The following is an 18186-nucleotide window of genomic DNA, read 5'->3' on the forward strand; positions in this document are numbered from 1 at the left end:
TTCCTCTAAAGGAAAAAAAAAATCAATGGAGTGAGGGGAAACAGGCCATTTATCTAGGCTTTCCTCAAGTGTTTGCTTTGATTTGTGGTGGGCAAGGCATAGATTAACCCCGTTTTCCTACACCCAAAACAAGACTTTTGACTCCAGCTGGCTGTTCTTTGAAATCTTTCTTTTCAGTTCCTCTCTCCATATTTCTTTTTTCCTTCCTCCCACTGCTGCAGGGATTTGTCCTCTAAAAGCTCAGGGTGGGAGGGAGCAAGGGCTGGGAGCAGGCGAGCAGTAAGAGCTGGAGGACGCCAGGATCTGGCTTTTGTTATTGGTTGGCTGCGGCCTGATGGATGGCCGAGGGCGGAGTGAGTCACTCTTTTCAGTGTGTTCTGCCGGAGCCCAAGTACTGAGACCACATTTACAGGTAAGAGCAAAAATAATAATACTAAGAAGAAGAAAAGAGAATTTCTTTTCTTTTTGTAAAAATGGAGACCCTAGCTTCTAGTAGAAGCATCCTTTAGGGTGTGGGAATCCTGAAGGCGCTTGGCTAAAGCGGTCCCTAGCTAGACTGCGGGCAGCCTTAGTGAGCAGTTCGTAGAGGCTGCAAAAGCCTTCCCTGATTTAAACACGAAAACGCACAGAAACACCAGAAGCATGGCTTCTTCTGATAGCCACCCAAGCAAACGTTACTGAGCAAAACCGATGGATAAAATCGTGCGTCTTTGTGTTTTTAATCAAGGCTTGTGTTCATGGAAACCAAAGGAGGCATGGGAAAAAGCTTGATAGATTCCACAGGTCCTGAGAAAATGGAGCCTTCTCTGTAAGCACAGGATTTAGTGTGGGGTCTTTATCCTTCCCACCCAGTAAGGAGCTTATGAAAATCATTTTTCAGTTTGCAGCTTCCTATAGTCTTGACTTGGAACGAAGGGTCTGTGTGCATGTAAGCTCTCTTCTCTCGATGCATCTCATGCCCCGAGCAGCTGCAGCGTTTTAGTCAGCAGATTTGAAGCTTACGTGTGGTGTGGAGATGAAGTAACCATCAATAGAGAGCTGTCAACATGCGCGGGACTGTTTTCACTTTAAAAGCACAGGAGTCTAATTGGGAAGGATGAGACTTTGCTGCGGAAAGTAGTGTCTGACAGAGAAGTTTCATTAATGAACCAGATGCGTCAAGGTTAAGAAATTCCAACACATATTGCTAGCGATAGAATTACGACAGTTTGTGTGTGTGTGTGTGTGTAATATTCCTCAAGTTTTGACTTTGCTAGTTGCAAATTATGTTTTATATTTTTTTTTTAGGACAATCAGGGAAGATTTTTTTAACAGTGTGGAATAAATGACATATGTTAGTACTAAAGACAGAAAAGTAACTTAATTGCACATCACTAGCCTCTCAGTTGATTTTAATATATATGACCATTTAGGGCTGACAGGATCTCATTACTTTTGAGCTCTTAAGAAAATAGTACAGTTGTGGACACATTGGCAGCTAATTGATACCTGTTGACTGGAATAAAACAGAAGCATAATAGTGGTGTGAATAATTCATTCATATGTATTTTTGATGCCTTTGAATGAATTACAAACTACTAAGAATCATTATAAATTTTTAAGAAAACCTGGTCTTGTTTTTGCTTTGATTTGCAAGGTGGATTGTGCAAACCTTTGAATGAGGTGGTACAAGCATAGCGATTCTTAAGAAATTAAATGGGAAAGAAATACTGCTGGATATTGCGGAAAGATTATTCAAGTTAATGAACGACTACTTTGAACTTTCTAAACGCACTAAATATACTTAATGTCTTTATACTCTCAGGTGTTATTTTGGTCTCTTCTATGGTTTGTTTTGAACTATTTATTAATTTCAAAAATGATGATGTAATGCTAAAATTTTTCTGTGTTTTTAATTGTCAATGTTTTTTAAAAGTAATTTTTGATTTACAAACAAAATGGTAATTGCAATTAATTCAAGTTTCCCACCTTCATGGAACTTGAGGTGATATACAAGAATAAATACATATTCAGCTACTGGAATGTGTTACAGACAATAAATCGATGCAGCTACATTCTTAAAAAAGGAATTATAAATTCTGAACAAAGCTACCTCTAGGAATGAAAGGGGATTGATGAAAATTAGAGAGCAGAGTTTCACATGGTTTTAAATTATTCTGTTTCCTTGGAAACCAGCTGCTGCGGATGCATTTTGCTTTCTTTAGCTAAAAATATCATCCTTTTAATAATCACTAAGGGAAAGGTTCTGAATAAAAGCAGAGTATATTGTTGTTGCTTTTTATACTGTCCTTAATGGCTCACATGTTTTGGATGGAAAGTAGATAAACCCTTTCTCCATCAGCATTTCCTATCAGGCACTGGCAGACGTCTGCTTGGCTTATAAAAAGGAGACAACTGTGGCAGCTTCTACTGCAGTCTATGGGAAAAGAGAGAGGAGAGAGAGAGAGAGAGAGAGAGAGAGAGAGAGAGAGAGAGAGAGAGAGAGCTGTACTGAAGGCAAAAGAGAGGAAAAAGCATGAAAGATGATACAGGCAAATGAAAGCCTTCCAAAGCTCTCCAGTAAGCCCTGGCAGCCAGCTTTAAGATGTAAATGTTAGGTTTGTAGTGCAGATAACTAGTATTGTTTTGTCTTCTTTTGCCCAGTGTTTGATTTCATTTTTCTCCCCATGTTGTAGTGGTTAATAGTGTACTGAGTAAGATGAAAAAGGAAAAAAAAAAACATTTTTAATGTATTGGTAGCTTAAAAAAATGAAAGTGCTGGAGATGCATGCCCAGGCTATGAGTAGTGAGCAACTAGATCGTATTTGGACACATGGAATAAGGACCTCTAGTCCACATTTTACTAATTCAGTCATTTTCTTACCTTGATAATCTGCCTAATGAATAAAAGACTATCCGTTCTAAGCAAGCTAAAAAAATAATTGTTTTAATATTAAGGTTATTCATTTTAAATTTAATAATTTTTTAATATATGTACATACATATTTGAAGAATTTTTCTTTGTTTGAAATAAAGCATTTGTTTTATATGGCTTTTTTTCATAAGAAAAAAGCCCATCACAATTATCATCCTATTTTGCTCTAGGCAATTTCTCAAATTAAAATATTTTTCATTATGTGTGCTTTGAAGATGACACTGTCATCCCGAACACCGTTTCTGTTGCCATTTGTGAAGTAGGAGAATCATCATAATGTTTTAGTTTTGCTATTATTGTTATAATGCAAATGAGATTTTCCATTCCGTTATCTCTTTACCGCTTGTTTAAATAACTTTGACGGGGAATGCTTTATTTTCCTAATAGTTATCTTAGCCGGTAAGTTTTAGCATGAGCATTGTAAGCAAACCCAGTACTACCCATGTAAACCACGTGCTAAAATAGTTACCATTTAACCAGTTCATTATCTGCAGTTAAATTCGCTGGGTGCACCACTGCTTTGCTTTTCAGGGGGCCTTAGGATGGTGGGGACTATTTAGTTTTTCCTCAATTAACGTGAACAAATTACTTCAGAGATAACACTTTCAGTGTGAATGGTGATGACATGGAAAAGCGCACTTCGAGCAAGCATTGCAGCAAGAAATTGTCACGTGACCTGTGCAAACAACTCACTACTCGGGTGCAGTCAAAATTGCCAAGTATACTTCAGGTTCCCGAAGATTATGAACCAAACACGCATATTCTCAACATTAGGTAACTTAAAAAATACAGTATACTGCTTCCATCTATAAAGTTTTATGTTCCTTTATTGTCTGAAAATGGCTTGCTACCATTTTAGATGCTTATGTACAGTCCTCTCAAGTCTCATAAAATATACTAAGGAAAATTAATATTTAATCACTTCCTCCATAATATTGGTGGGCAGCTTCATATCTGTAGTGGAAATATGCTGCTATTAGCAAATGACCCCACATTTCTAGAAATGGGAAGGGCTGGGATTTACAAGGACGGGTAGTAACATCAGGGTAAGAAAGCGTGGGCCAGATTTTACAAGCTTCAGATATGCTACATTCTTAAGGTGATCCAGGCAAATGAAAACTCACATTAACATCTGTACTACCAGGTGCCATAACTCAAAACTGTTATCGATCAGATGTTATTCTTGCTTTCATCTACATTAATACCCAATATTTAGTGTAGGAGTTATACAGGAATGAAACGGGAATCGATTCAAAGTAGTTGCTGTTCTTCAGTCATATTTTCATGCATCAAGGAGCAAGGCATGGGATTTGTTATCAAGCCAATGATGTCATTCAGATAGTCCACAAATCTCAGTCAGTGGGCAGGACATTGTATTCCTCAGTCAGTTGTTTAGATCTCAGTTATAATAATAGACTAAACAGTTTGACCTAAACATTGTTGAAAGTACAAATTCTGAAAACACAGACTCAATTTAAGATTTCAAGTATTTTATTCAAGATATCCTAATAAGTGTTAATGCCTTCTATGGAATGTATGTCAGCAAGGATATCGTGGACCAGAGAACAACTTCATGGATGTTGAGCTCATCATTTGAAAGGGTAGATAAGATGGGCTGGGAAGACAGCTCCATGGTTAAACTGCTTGCTGTGTAAGTGAGAGGACTAGAGTTTGGAGCCCCAGAATCCATGCAAATGACGGGTGGGCACACCATTAGCCAAGTCCCTGCAATCCCAGCTTGGGAAGGCCAAAACAGGGGACCCAGCTGGCTATGGACACTAGCCCTTTCTGCTACTTCTAGGTTTGACTGAGAGATGCTGCCTCAAAGAATAAAGGGGAAGAATGATAGAGTAATATTCCCAATGTCAGTACAAAGCCTCCACACACATGTATGCATATCTTCACACATGGACATGCATATGATCATATGAACATGCATTTACACACATGCATAGCACATGCATGTGCACATGAGAGAAAAAGGAGATAGTGGCCTTGTCATACATTTTTCAAGAGCCCTTATATTAAGGATAGGTCCAGTTTAACAAAATAGTTTCAAACAGTAATTGGGAGCCTGGTGCATACAATATATTTCTCTCTCTTTTTTTTTTTTCTGATTCATTTGTACATTAGTTAAAAATGAAACTAACTCAAAAGAAAGACAACAAATGCTTTTTGTGAAAAATTTATATCTTTAATCAATATTTAGCAAAAAACTTTTCGTAAATATTCATATTTTCCCTATACTGTATATTTTAGGTGCCATTCCCTATGAGCACATGACTTACCCACAGAGATATCTTCCTGGTGTCTTCATTTCACTTGTCAGGACACTAAAGCATAGAAAATTATTCTGGAAATAGAGGGAGAGGAAGCCTTTGCCTGTGCAAAATTATGATAGCTAATGCCTATGTATTTAAATTAAATGTGGCACGTGTTGCATTAAAGACTGTATAAAGAGAATTGGAGTTAAGAGTGCTTTGGAAGACTGTAAAAATGCACAACTGGCCAGATGAACTCCAGGGCATAACGACATTTTAGAACTGCAGGGACTTCTGTACTTAGACCTCCTCTGGGGACCCGTGAGGCGGGTGGGCTTCATTTGCTGTCACTGTCTCCTTCACTGTTTGTAAGTTCGACACCAGGGTCAGAAATAGAGTTTCTTTTTTTAGCAAGTGTCTAAACAGTTGATGGCTGTCATGTTATGGATCCACCACAAATATTTAATGAATGAAACAATTTCCTAAGCAGCAGGAGGCATGAATATCTTTACAAATACCTTCCTTCCTTCCTTCCTTCTCTTTTTTTCCTTCCTTCTTTCCTCTCCTCTCCTCCCTCCCTCCCTCCCTCCCTTATTTATTTACTTCTTCCTTTCTTTCCTCAGGCTAGCTGTGACACGTCATCAGTTCCCAGGCAGTTGTGGTTGTGATGGTGTCAGCTTAGTAGGGACAAGGAGACTCCCAGAAAGGTTTATTGTTGTTTTCTTTTCCTTCCTGGAAGTCCTAGTCATTCTTATTTTGCTTAATCAAAATTTTCGTTATTTTAGCTGATAAACCTCAGGTTTGACTTTGTTTACCCACTGTGAGGCCCAAACCCTCTAGGGGGCCCACAGAAGCCATGCAGTTCTGGGTGTCAAATGAGGAGCTGAGCTTGGAGACTCTACTGTGATTTTTTTCTTTTGAGGTTATCCCACAATATGCAGGTGAGGCTCTGGAGAGAGAAGCCCCTTTCTTGTCTTGCACTGCCTGGACTGTTTCTTAGTCTGGCCTTTGCATCCTTTCTCTGTCCTCTCTAGCTTTCTCCAAACCATCTGAGCCATAATTGCCAGTGGTAGGGTTTTCCTGTCCCCACATCAGTCTTCTACACAGCATCTGATAGGCAGTTTGTGTTCCAAATGCTGTTGCTGACTAAATTTTGAAGTGAGTGATGGTCTCAGGCAGCCAGCCATCTAGCCTCTTCTAACCCCTCAGTGACAGACACACCTGCATTCTATGGTAGTCCTTTTCTTTCATGTACTTCTCTGGGAATGCTCTTCAATGTGACAGCTTTCATGTCAGTGGAATGTCATGAAGCCAGGCAAATTTTCACATTGCAGATTTTTATTGTCTAAGATTCCACTTGAGTTTTCCTGTGTTAATGAGGGATTTCATCTGCATACTTTCCCCCATTTCATGCCTCTCTGCTTTGTTTCATTATAAGGCAGCAGTCAGCCCTCCATATTAGCTGGCATCACAGCCACAGTTTCAACCAAATACAGGTTGAAAATATTCAGGGGAAAATGGCTTGTGTTCCTTAAGCAAGACAGGGTAACAACTACGAGACAACTACGAACATCGCGTTTGCACGGCATTTGGCATTACACAGAATGCAGAGGCCATCCATCATAAACTGTGGGAGGGCACTAGTGTGCTACGTGGAATCCTGTGTGCTTCCACAGACACGGACATTGGTGGATTTTAGGACAGAGAAGGTTCTTGGAACCAATTCCTCACAATACTGAGGAATGACTTCTACTTTGTATACATATTCATTCAGAGCATCCTATATTCAATCAATAGATGGGTTGCAAATCAATGTACTTAAGTCACTAATATATAAGTCACACACACACACACACATATATATATATATATATATATAACATAAGCCATCTCTTTCACATATATTGGGGGGTTAATGAATCCCACTTTGTTATGATAAAGATGTCCAGTAACGTGTGATTAAACCTAGAATTGTAGGGGCTGTGGCTGTAGCTCAGTAAGAGAGTGCTTGCCTAGCTTGAATGAGGCCCTGGGTTTGACTCCCAGCACTGAAAAAACAAACAACACACAATGACACAAAGGAAAAAATCCAAGTAAACAAAACCCCATGCATTGTTCAGAAACCCTTTTATTCTACCATTGATTTTCTGCCAATTATGCTGTGCTCTGGTGAACAATCCTATGTCCAAATGTATAGCAAGTCACAGGGCTGAGGCAGTGACAAAGGAAGCAAGTGTAGGGGTTTCCACCCCGGGACCAGTGTGCGTTTCACTGAATCTCAGCATACGTCAGGGTGGAGGTGAGCAGATAATGCGGGAGGGTAGAAGCCTTTGGAGAGAATTATCACGACAAGCGGATAGAAAGGATGGGAGGAAGAACAATGAAGAAAGCAGGGTGGGAGAGAAGGAAAAGAAGGGAAAGTGTGTGTGTGTGTGTGTGTGTGTGTGTGTGTGTGTGTGTGTGAGAGAGAGAGAGAGAGAGAGAGAGAGAGAGAGAGAGAGAGAGAGAGAGAGAGAGAGAATGAGGAGAGGATCAGGACCCTGTTTTGGAAAAGAGGAAAGGGGACAGGGAAGGAGGGGGTGGGAGGGAGGCTGAGCAGGGAAAGAAGGAAGCCAGTTGTAAGCAGTGAGGTAATACTGTGAGAGTGAGGAAACGTGATGCACGGTTCCAAATGTGCAGGCGCTGGAGTTTGCGTTCTAGCTCGAAAGTCTACCTCTACGACCTTGGCTTTGTTATCGAATCTCTTTGTGCTTCACCCCCCCCCCTTGAATAATAAGAACAGCTAATGAGATGGTATACACGGTAGTTACTTGTCTGTTGTGTGAGGAATTATCACCAGCACACCAGGGTAAGCCACTCACACATGCTAGCTTAGAACGCGGAGTGTCAGAAGTGCTGGGCGGCATGGCTGTACTCATCGCTCAGGGTCCCACAGGCTGGACTCAGTTCAGCTCAGCTCCTGTCTCTTAGCTTTCTGTGGTGGTGCATCCCATTCCAAGCTCATCTTGTTGATGGTAGAATTTGACTCCTTAGATTGACATCCCGAGAACCATGTTCCTCTGTGCTTTCCATACCATGTACTCCTAACCCCCCACAAAAGCTCTTTCTCACACTGAATCCCTCTCATCCTTATTCTATAACCTCTAGGCAGGGGTTCTTAACATGGGGGTCACCACCACCCCTCATAGTCGAATGGCCCTTTCACAGGGTCACCTAAGACCACTGGAAAACACAGATATTTACATTACCATTCATAGCAGTAGCAAATGACAGTTATGAAGTAGCAACTAAAATGATTTTATGTCTGAGGGTCACCACAATGAGAAGAGCTGTATTAAAGGGCCGCAGCATTAGGGAGGTTGAGAACCACTGCTCTTGGTCCAGTTTGATGGGCTTGTGTGGTTAGGAGATAGCCCCCCCCCCCCGCCCCCAATCAGGTCACTGGTTTATATGCAAATCCTTTTTGCTACATTCCATATGCCCGTGAGTGTGATCACCAGAGTGGGTGCTCATCACGTTCACAACCACGGACTCAAATAAGCATGTATACCCAGACCAGAGAATGTCAGGGACTGTTCTGGCTGGAATCCTGTCTGTCACTCACCTAAAACACTGGAATGATGTTTCGTGCAAAATAGGAATGTATGTATGTTAACAGTAATTATTAATTTGAATAGCTGACAAATTTACAATAAAATAAAATAAATACATCCTGCATTATTAGCAAAGGTATGGCAAAAATATGTCCAAGAGCACCATCAAAGACATAAATGGGCCGGGCAATGGTGGCGCATGCCTTTAATCCCAGCACGTGGGAGGCAGAGGCAGGTGGATCTCTGTGAGTTTGAGGACTGCCTGGTCTGCAGAGTGAGTACCAAGACAGGCTCCAAAGCTATACAGAGAACCCTGTCTTGGAAAAGTAAAAAAGACACAAATTGGCAGGGTTTCTCTGGCAGCCAAACTGGCAAAGTGTTTGGAAATGTCATTATTCTACCTTTAGGGTAGAATAAAGTTGTGTGCAACAATATAAAATTATGGTAAAATGGTTCTGTGATTTACATGTGTTTCCTCTGAATATGTGAAAGGAGCCCAGCGTCCTCTTTTAGAAGTTTACTTAAATATTTATAGTACAATTTGTTGCTGGAGGGCTTCTCTCTAGGTTCCACCAAGCCCTGCAGTCCCACAATCCAAGTATAAAATAATCACTCAGACATTTATATTACCTATAAACTGTATGGCCATGGCAGGCTTCTTGATAACTGTTCTTATATCTTAAATTAACCCATTTCTATAAATCTATACCTTGCCACGTTGTTGGTGGCTTACCGGTGTCTTTACATGCTGCTTGTCCTGGCGGTGGCTGCAGTGTCTCTCCCCCTTCTTCCTGTTTCCCCAATTCTCCTCTCTCCTTGTCCCGCCTATACTTCCTGCCTGGTCACTGGCTATCAGGGTTTTATTTATATAGAGTGATATCCACAGCAACAATTAGTCAGTGAAATACTATGTAGCCATAAATACAAAACCAAAATCAAATTAGACAGTTATGGAACAGAATGTTTTTGTAACCTAATTGGAGAAATTATAGCTTATAAAACTGTGTATGCCATGTTAATACAGTCACAGGCTTTCCTCCATTGTGAGGTAGGCTTTTGGTAAAATCTGATCACTTGATGAACAAACATACCCTAATAATTTCCCTCAAATTGTTGTATGTCAAAATAGGCATCGAGAGACTTCTTTTCGAGTGTGAGGTAGGCGTTTTGCAGGATGTGGTCACTCAATAAGGAAAGAGCCAACACTGCCTGTGCTCACCATCAAGAAGAAGGGTGCCTTCCATGGAAGAGTTTCATCTTTTACCTGTCTTTGCAGGGGTCATTCATTCGATGACCCCAAAGGCCAACAGTGCAGCTTGGTCCCTCACCCCTAATTTATCATCCTGCTTTGTGTGAATAATCTGGTTAAATTTCACTCTCAGCAAACATTTGCTTGCTCGTTTCAATTAAATTTATGAAGAAGTCAGTTTCTCACAGCTCTAGATGTGGGTCAGCCAAGATCAAAAGAATTTTTGATGTCTCATGACATGGTGGAGGAAGGCCATTTACATAGCTCAGCAGGTAAAGGCTCTTGCCCCCAAACATGATGGACCTGGGTTTGATTCCAGAACCCACAAGGTGAAAGGAGAGAACCAACTCCTGCAAGTTGTCTTTCTCTGATCTTTAAACACCTGCTGTGGCAAGTATGTATAATACACACACACACACACACACACACACACACACACACACACACACACGCTCTAAATAAAGAAATGAATGAATGAATGTTAAAATAATCCTTCGGTGGAGGTGAGAAGGCATGGCAGCATGAGAGAAGAGGTACAGGAGAGGCAGGGAGAGGAATCAGAGCTGTGCAGACTTCAGGTTGTGGCTTTGTTCTGCTGTAGCTGTGATGCATCCTGGGATAGCTAATCCTCACGAATGGCAGGAAGGTGTTGGAATTATCAGTCCTTAGAAGACCTAGAACGCAAAGTCTGACACTATAAACCAGCTACTCATTAGTCCTGTTCTATAGGGGAGAAAACTCCAGGAAATTAAACCAGCCACCCACGAAATTGTAAGGAATGGTAAACGTGTTTGTAGCAATGGGCTTTTCATCAAATGGGTAATTTCTGGTGAGTCTTGGAACTATGTATTTAAAAAAAAGTCCTCCCCAGGATTGCTTACCAGTTGACCTGAGATACAGCCCACTGCAACTCACAACCGCATCCCGCTGTGGTAACACTTCCCTCCAGGGATTTTTTTTTTCCCTCTTAAGAGTTTATTTTTCATCTGTAACTCCTGAGATCTTAACATTCACATCCCACAGATGTGCTTTTAATTGGGGGATCTGGATGTCACCAGATGTGGGTAAGAATGGTTCTTCCCAGCTGCCATTCAGACCTCTCACACCTTTGCTACTAGACACTTGCCTCACCCCCTACAACCAGCCTGGTTTCTTCTGCCTCTCCTTTTACGATGAAATCCTTGACAAAAATCAATGCCAAGACCTTTTAAGTTCCCCACTTGTTCTTTTTCTCATTTAGAGATTTTCCTGCCTTCGGAATCTCTTCACCTATGTTCTTACCTGCCTTCATCCATGTCCCTAGAATTGCTCAGTCTACCTTCATTTTTAACCTCCATCTCTCTGTAGCTCCACTAATTTATCTTTATTGTTATTTTTGTGGTGGCAACACTTGCACCCAGGGCTTTGTGTGTGGAAGGTAAGCACCCTGCCACTAAGCACTTGCAAGGTCTTCTCCCTGGGAGCTTCTGGCTTACCCTTTGATAAGCAACCCAAGCCCGTGACTGTGCCCTGGCTGCCTGGTCAGCATTGTGGCAGTGAGAGGGAGAACAGGACATGAAAACAACACGGGAAGATGGCAGGTACAGGCTTACTATTCCGTGTACTTGGGTTCTGAGTGGTTATCCGGGTATCTTAGCCCATAGTATAAATCTCGATGTAGAATATTTCCTCTAAAACACTCTCTGATTGGCCAAAACCCAAGGTCTGTGGAGGCACGCTCCTAAGCTCTCTACTAACTTTAGGAAATCAACTTTCATTTGTAGCAAGGTCATCATATCCAACATTCCTCACAGTTCTTCCCTCAAAACAGCAAATTAGATTTTGACGTTTTATTCTTTAAGTGATCTTTCCTGAGTCAGTAGCTAATTCAGTTATTTCTCATTTATATCATCATAAAATGTAGCTTATAAATTAATTATTTGCAATTTTCTACTCTTAACTCCAGTAATCTGCTTTTTGTTTTGAGTTTCTGGGCCCATGTATAATTACTATAATGTCATTTTAAATATTTTGATTCAAAATATGATTATTCTATGTCTGACTCCCTTCAGGCTGCTATAGCAAAATACCATGGACATGGTGGATTATTATTATTATTATTATTTGTTTTGTTTTATTTTTGAGACAGGGTTTCTCTGTGTAGCTTTGGAGCCTTTCCTGGAACTCACTCTGTAGCCCAGGCTGGCCTCAAACTCAAACCTGCCTCTGCCTCCCGAGTGCTGGGGTTAAAGGTGTGCACCACCATTGCCCGGCTGGGTGGATTATTAACAGCAGGAAAAATACTTCTCACTATTCTGGAGCATGGACGCCCAGATCAAGATCCCATTATATTCTGTATCTGGAGAGACTTGCTTGTTCTAGACCTTGTTCACTGTAACCTCACAGCAGAATGAGAAGGAATTTGGGCAGGGATGAGAGGCTCTTGGAAGGAAAATACTTATTAGCCTCAATGACATAATTATTTCCCTAAAACTCCACCTCTTGATGCTGCCACCTTGGGTTAAGTTAGGATTATAACATTTATAACATTGTAGCAATCAATATAGGAACAAGACCATTCATAATCCTCTGCCTGCAGTACAAATTGTAACTATTTTTTTAAACATAAAAACAGGTTATAAATTGTAACTATTTTTATACTGTATTAGGACTAATACAGTGTTGCCAATAGGTAGATTTCAGAAACATAATGGTCCCCATACATTTTGCATGTACACATGATTGGCCCTTGTCATGGAACCCTGGAGTAGAACCCCGACATATCTGATTGACAGGTGGTACACAGCAAATGCAGTACTCACTGCTGGGAAATCTCAGTCAAGTCTTCCAGATTTCTGAGTGTGTTAACAGTTCCTTCCAGTTATGAGGTCTCAAAAATTTGTGTCAGAGGGTAATTTCAAATATTGTTTAGGATTTTCACTTAGCTGTGGATAAAAAACAAAAACAAAAACAAAAAACCCCCAAACCAAAACATTCATTGAAAAGCATTCATAGTAACTTAACTTCCTAAGGTGCCTCCCTTGCCACCCATTACTGCAGACATACTGCATGGGGATGGTATCCTAACCTCTCTCACAGCCTCATTCCTCCCGAATGGTTTTCGTGTTGCCATGAAAGGAATTATAACATGGTGATTTCAGTAATGGGGTTGAAGGGTATAAAAAAAAATGGAACGAGATTGGGGAAAACAAAGCAGGTTGACAGTTTTTCTCTTTCTTCTTCCTTTTTATCTGCCCTTTCTCCCCTTATTTCTCTCCCTCCCTCCCCTTTCCCACTCAAATACCCAACTATACATTTCAGGCTTTCTCTAATTAATACAGAAACAGAGGTACATTTGAGTTCGATGGAGGCCTTCGTTTTCAACTCATGGGGGCTTTAACCCATGAGTTAGGGTGCCCAGGACTCAGTCACACAAAACACTCACTGAGTAAGTGGCCTCTGGATCTTGTCTGGGGATTCAAACAGTTCATGGGCCACAGAGGGTGGGTTTAGGAAGAAATTTCGTTGTAGATACATAGGTGGAGCTTAATAGAAAAAAGCAGAGATACTGGATAGCCAGAGTGGTTCCCTGGGATGGGGTAATGTCATGCTTCTAATCTGACATACTTTATAGGATTGATGGAAGAAACTACTGAGAGTGGGGTGAACCGGAGTTTGATGGAGGCCCCCCCCTTTTTTTTGGTTAGGTAGACTTTAACTTAGAAATTAGGTTGTTGGATGCATAGAATTACACAAAGCTTTTACTGAGGCCTTTCCTCTAACTTCATGTAGGCTTTAACTGAAGAATTTGGGTACTGGATACTCACCATCATACACAAAGTCTACTGGGTCAGTGACTAGTGGGTTTTTGTCTCATGATTTTGAAGAGTGAAATTCAAGGACCACAGAGGGGCCATTTTAGGAAGAAGGTTTGTTGTTGATTCATATGTGGGGAGCTTGAGAGAGAAAAGGAGGAACTCGTGGATGGCAGGAGCAGGTCCAGGGATGGGTATCAGCAGCTGCTAGCTTCTTGGGAGGGGTACTCTCAGGAGGAGAGACAGCAAAGAACCAGGAACCAGAGCTTTCCTGGCATCCCTGTTTTCTGTCAGGGATACTTGTGGAATTGTTGCTTTGGGATCTCTGTCCTACCTGACCAGTGTCTGTCTCCTGTTCTCATCATAGTGATTGTTCAAGGGTCTTTAGCACATCCACACGTCAAAGCATAAATGTGAGAAAAATCTAACAAGTGCTTTATATTGATTTTACATCATGAAAAGAAATTTATTAAAGACCTTTCCCAAACTATTCTGCAAGACTTAGAACACTTCTACATGAGTGACTTGAGGAGAAGCTGCTTCTCCCCACTGTAGGCTGAGCACTGTCTCCAAGAGAGGTTTTAAGGAGAGACCACTAGATTTCCAACAAAGCCAGTGTAGAGTCCAAGTGTTGAAATTCTTGCAGAGCAGGTAGTGATTTTGTATTTGCTTTAAAAAGAAAAAAGAAAATATTGACGGAGCAACTTTAGGAGAATGCGACTAAAGCAGTTATTTGTACTTTTAATTCTAAATCAGTAAATAAATCCTTGAGATGATTACTATTCATTTATGACCCTCCCCTGTCTAATTATTTATTTGAGTTGATAGAGGAATGCTTACTTCTTTATCACTAATTTTCTTTGCCAAACAAGCATATAAAGTGGTACGGCGTATCTGAATTATTCTGTTAAACTGTAGCAGGCAAGATTTCCCCACTGTTATCAAGTATTTGGTAAGTGCCGGGCAGTGGTGGTGCACACCTTTAATCCCAGCACTTGGGAGGCAGAGGCAGGTGGATCTCTTGTGAGTTCAAGGCCAGGCTGGGCTACCAAGTGAGCTCCAGGAAAGGCACGAAGCTACACAGAGAAACCCTGTCTCGGGAAAACAAAAACAAAAACAAAAACAAAAAAAACAACAAGCAAACAAAAAAAAACCCAAAAAGTAATTGGTAAGTCTACACACACACACACACACACACACACACACACTCACGCATATGTACATACATGTAAGAATCTTGAATTCTTCCCAACTAGAGAAATGTTTAAAACCTTTTTGGTTCTGCTTTCTATCCCCAGACGCCTGTCTAATTTCATCAACAGCATGCTCTTCTCAGTCCCTTTACACACAACTCTTCCTTTATCCTGGACCACTCTTCCTCAAAGTCCCAGGTGCCAACTCACCTCCTCGTCTATACTTCTTCATTGTGACACTCCCCAAAAATGATAACTGAATGTCCTTTATATGGCCAAATTATGGTCCCTATATCCCCCAAGTGTTTGTTTTGCTCCCTAGCCGCCATAAGACATTATATATTTTAAGTTCTTTTGTATGTCGTTAGCTTGTCTCCCCCTACATCGTTAGCTCCCAGTAGATGAGCACCACCACACAATAAGGAGTTTTTAAAATACATTGCTTCTTTGTCATCGTCTATCATTTAAAACAATGTCAGTGGGCCTAGAGACCTCTTTTAGCAGGTAAGAATGCTTTCTGTTCTTGCAGAGGGCCCAAACTCCGTTCTTCACTCCCATGTCTGGGAGCTCACAATTGCCTATGTAATTCTGGATTGAGGGAATCCAACATCGTCTTCTGGCCTCTGCAGGCACCCTGCACTCATGTGTTCATATCCAGCACAGACTTGCATTCAGATACACAGTTAAAAGTAGAATAAATCTTAAAAACCTAACAGTGAACTACAGGGAAATACAGTAACTGTTTAACGAGTAAATAGCAAATGCATGCTAAGCAGAGAGACACAAATGACCAATAAAGGCACTCAATGGCGGGGGGGAAAAAAAAAGTAAATATAAACCCAGAATGAGACTACGATGACCAGCATCAGTGTTGGTGCTAGCAGGAGAGGAGGAGGTAAGAGAAAGCCTTTGAAGATCAGCGCCGTGTGCCAGCCGGGAGGGAGCCTGGGGAACCAGAGAGGATGCCTGTTACCCAAGGGACCCGGAGCAAAAATGTCCCATGGAATTGTAGTCATCCAATTAAGGGACAACATCTGGTCAATAATGGCAGAGAGGGGCCAGACCCCAGTAGGCCTTTTAAAAATTAGTTCCTGCAGCTGGATTTCCTCCATACTACCAGAAAGCTGTGCCTCGAATTGCCATATTGAGGTTCATCTTGAGAGGTCTCTTCCCCTTTGCAGCTCATGCTGCCAGGGTTTCTTGGGCTATTGGTTCACTCAGCAGTGCATGGTTGGTTAAGAGCATCATGTTGATGGGGAAGACAAGATTTTTTTTTTCCCGAGACAGGGTTTCTCTGTGTAGTTTTTGGTGCCTGTCCTGGATCTCGCTCTGTAGACCAGGCTGGCCTCGAACTCACAGAGATCCGCCTGCTTCTTACTCCTGAGTGCTGGGATTAAAGGTGTGCGCCACCACCGCCTGGCCATGTTAAGATAAAATTTTGATAGCCCAGGCAGTTAACCATCCAAGTTCCTGATGCTGGCCATTCTTGTCTGTGTTGTTGAATCAGTATAATGTGGCCTTCAAGTTCCAATGTAATTTGAAAACCGCTTCCTTTGCCTTGTAAACAAAATCAGTAAGTGATAAATGGATGTGTACTGTACTGTACAGGACACTTCTGGATATGTAAACAAGGCACTGGCCAGGTTACAGTAGGTTAAACTGTGAAAGCATTGAGCCAAAATGACTTAGCCCCAGGTAGGCATCTCTCATGCAGACCTGGAAATGCGGTCTCTCATTTACCACATCACAGAACCCACCACCTACTGTCTACTTGTTTGGGAGGCTGTTTATTATTGCAGTTATGTATCATTTTCCCTTGGAAAAGGCATATTTCTTGTTACAAATAGCACATAAAGAGACAACGAAGAAGACTGCATGATTTCATCACAGCCGACCCTATTCCCTTCTGAAGGTCTGCCACTGTAGGCATTGTGTTTACAACCACGATTACCTTTGCTGGTTCTCTATAGATGCAGAGAAATTGTTACTCTCAGTGGTTTAATGATTCATCAAGCTTGACACTAACAATTTTTTTTTTTAAATTGTGAATCCACCCGCATCTGACTGACTCTCACTGCCTATGTTGCCACAAAGAGTGAAGAAGTTTAAATTAATGCTTTATCCAACAAAAAGATTTAGGGACTGCAGTCTGTCATGTGTAAAATCTATTCAGCGCTCCTTAGCACAGGCCTTGAATATTCCCTGTGGCTCTGCTGAATTGACTGGAAACATGATAAGGCATCTAAATTCTGCAGGTATTGCCATTCCTAGCAACCAATTTGATTTTTGATGGACAAAGAGCCCCAGGAAAGTAGATGCCTTTGTGCCTGAGAAAAAAGAAATCCCCAACAAGATAGACATACCCTCATCAGCATGCTCCCGGTATGACAGCATGCAAGTGAGTGATCCATTTTGTTCTGAACTCTGGCTCCGTCAGTGACAGTACATGGTTTACTAGCACAAATCAAATAAATGTATTTGACTTGCGTTCTGGCATTTGAAAACCTGAAACCATATTTCCTTATGCAGCATTCTTATTCCACATTCTTAATTTGAACTCTTCCTTACAGACACCATGGCCAGAATGAGAATGAAATATAAGAGCGAATCAGGGTGCAGTTGTTCACAACGCTTTGCAATGTTACAGGAAGTGTGGACTGTGTGGTTCAAAGCACCCGACCCAAGAAGACTCTAAGTCCTTGACTATGCAGTCAGTGGGCACAGATTTCAATGCTCGGCTCCCGTTCCCTCTGCAGGTCCATGTGACAGCTATGAGTGGAATTTTAAAGGGGACGTTTGAAGAAGCTGACAGCGCCTCACTCTGCTCTTCTGTGCAGGAATCAGATGACGACATTTTTAGCTGCGACTGTGCTGAGAGTCTTGATAGTGTCGGTCTGTCCACACCTGATCGTTTACCCGTGAGTATCTCAAGCTGTATTTCACTTGTCTTCCTCTGCATCATATTCGGATGGTTGGTTCTTGAGGGTTTCAGCTCACGTCACTGCCTTGTATCTGCTTCCGAGTTCTGCATCACACAAATGTATCATTTTGAAAGTATCATTTCCTTTAATTAGTCCTCATGGTGTGCGTTCCCCTATACCATGGAATGGGTCTAGAGGAGGCAGAATTTAGTCAGAGGTAACCAGATAGCAACTGAAACTCGTTTCATCTTCAGCTTTCTG

At 41.4% G+C, this 18186-nt stretch overlaps 1 protein-coding gene across 2 annotated transcripts in view; it reads left to right on the forward strand.

Moving 5' to 3' along the window:
- The first annotated feature begins 271 nt into the window (after positions 1–271).
- Csrnp3 (cysteine and serine rich nuclear protein 3) overlaps positions 272–18186 on the forward strand; it is a 201606-nt gene continuing 183691 nt past the window's right edge. Inside the window, exons 1-2 of one of the 2 annotated variants that reach the window (XM_028882218.2) lie at positions 272–412; positions 17761–17922. The gene's annotated coding sequence lies outside the window, so the exon portion shown is untranslated. The remainder of the gene's footprint in view (positions 413–17760; positions 17923–18186) is intronic. The other variant, XM_037204841.1, reaches the window with a different exon arrangement.

The sequence above is a fragment of the Peromyscus leucopus genome, chromosome 4, assembly GCF_004664715.2.
Source record: "Peromyscus leucopus breed LL Stock chromosome 4, UCI_PerLeu_2.1, whole genome shotgun sequence".
In the NCBI taxonomy this organism is placed as follows: Eukaryota; Metazoa; Chordata; class Mammalia; order Rodentia; family Cricetidae; genus Peromyscus; species Peromyscus leucopus.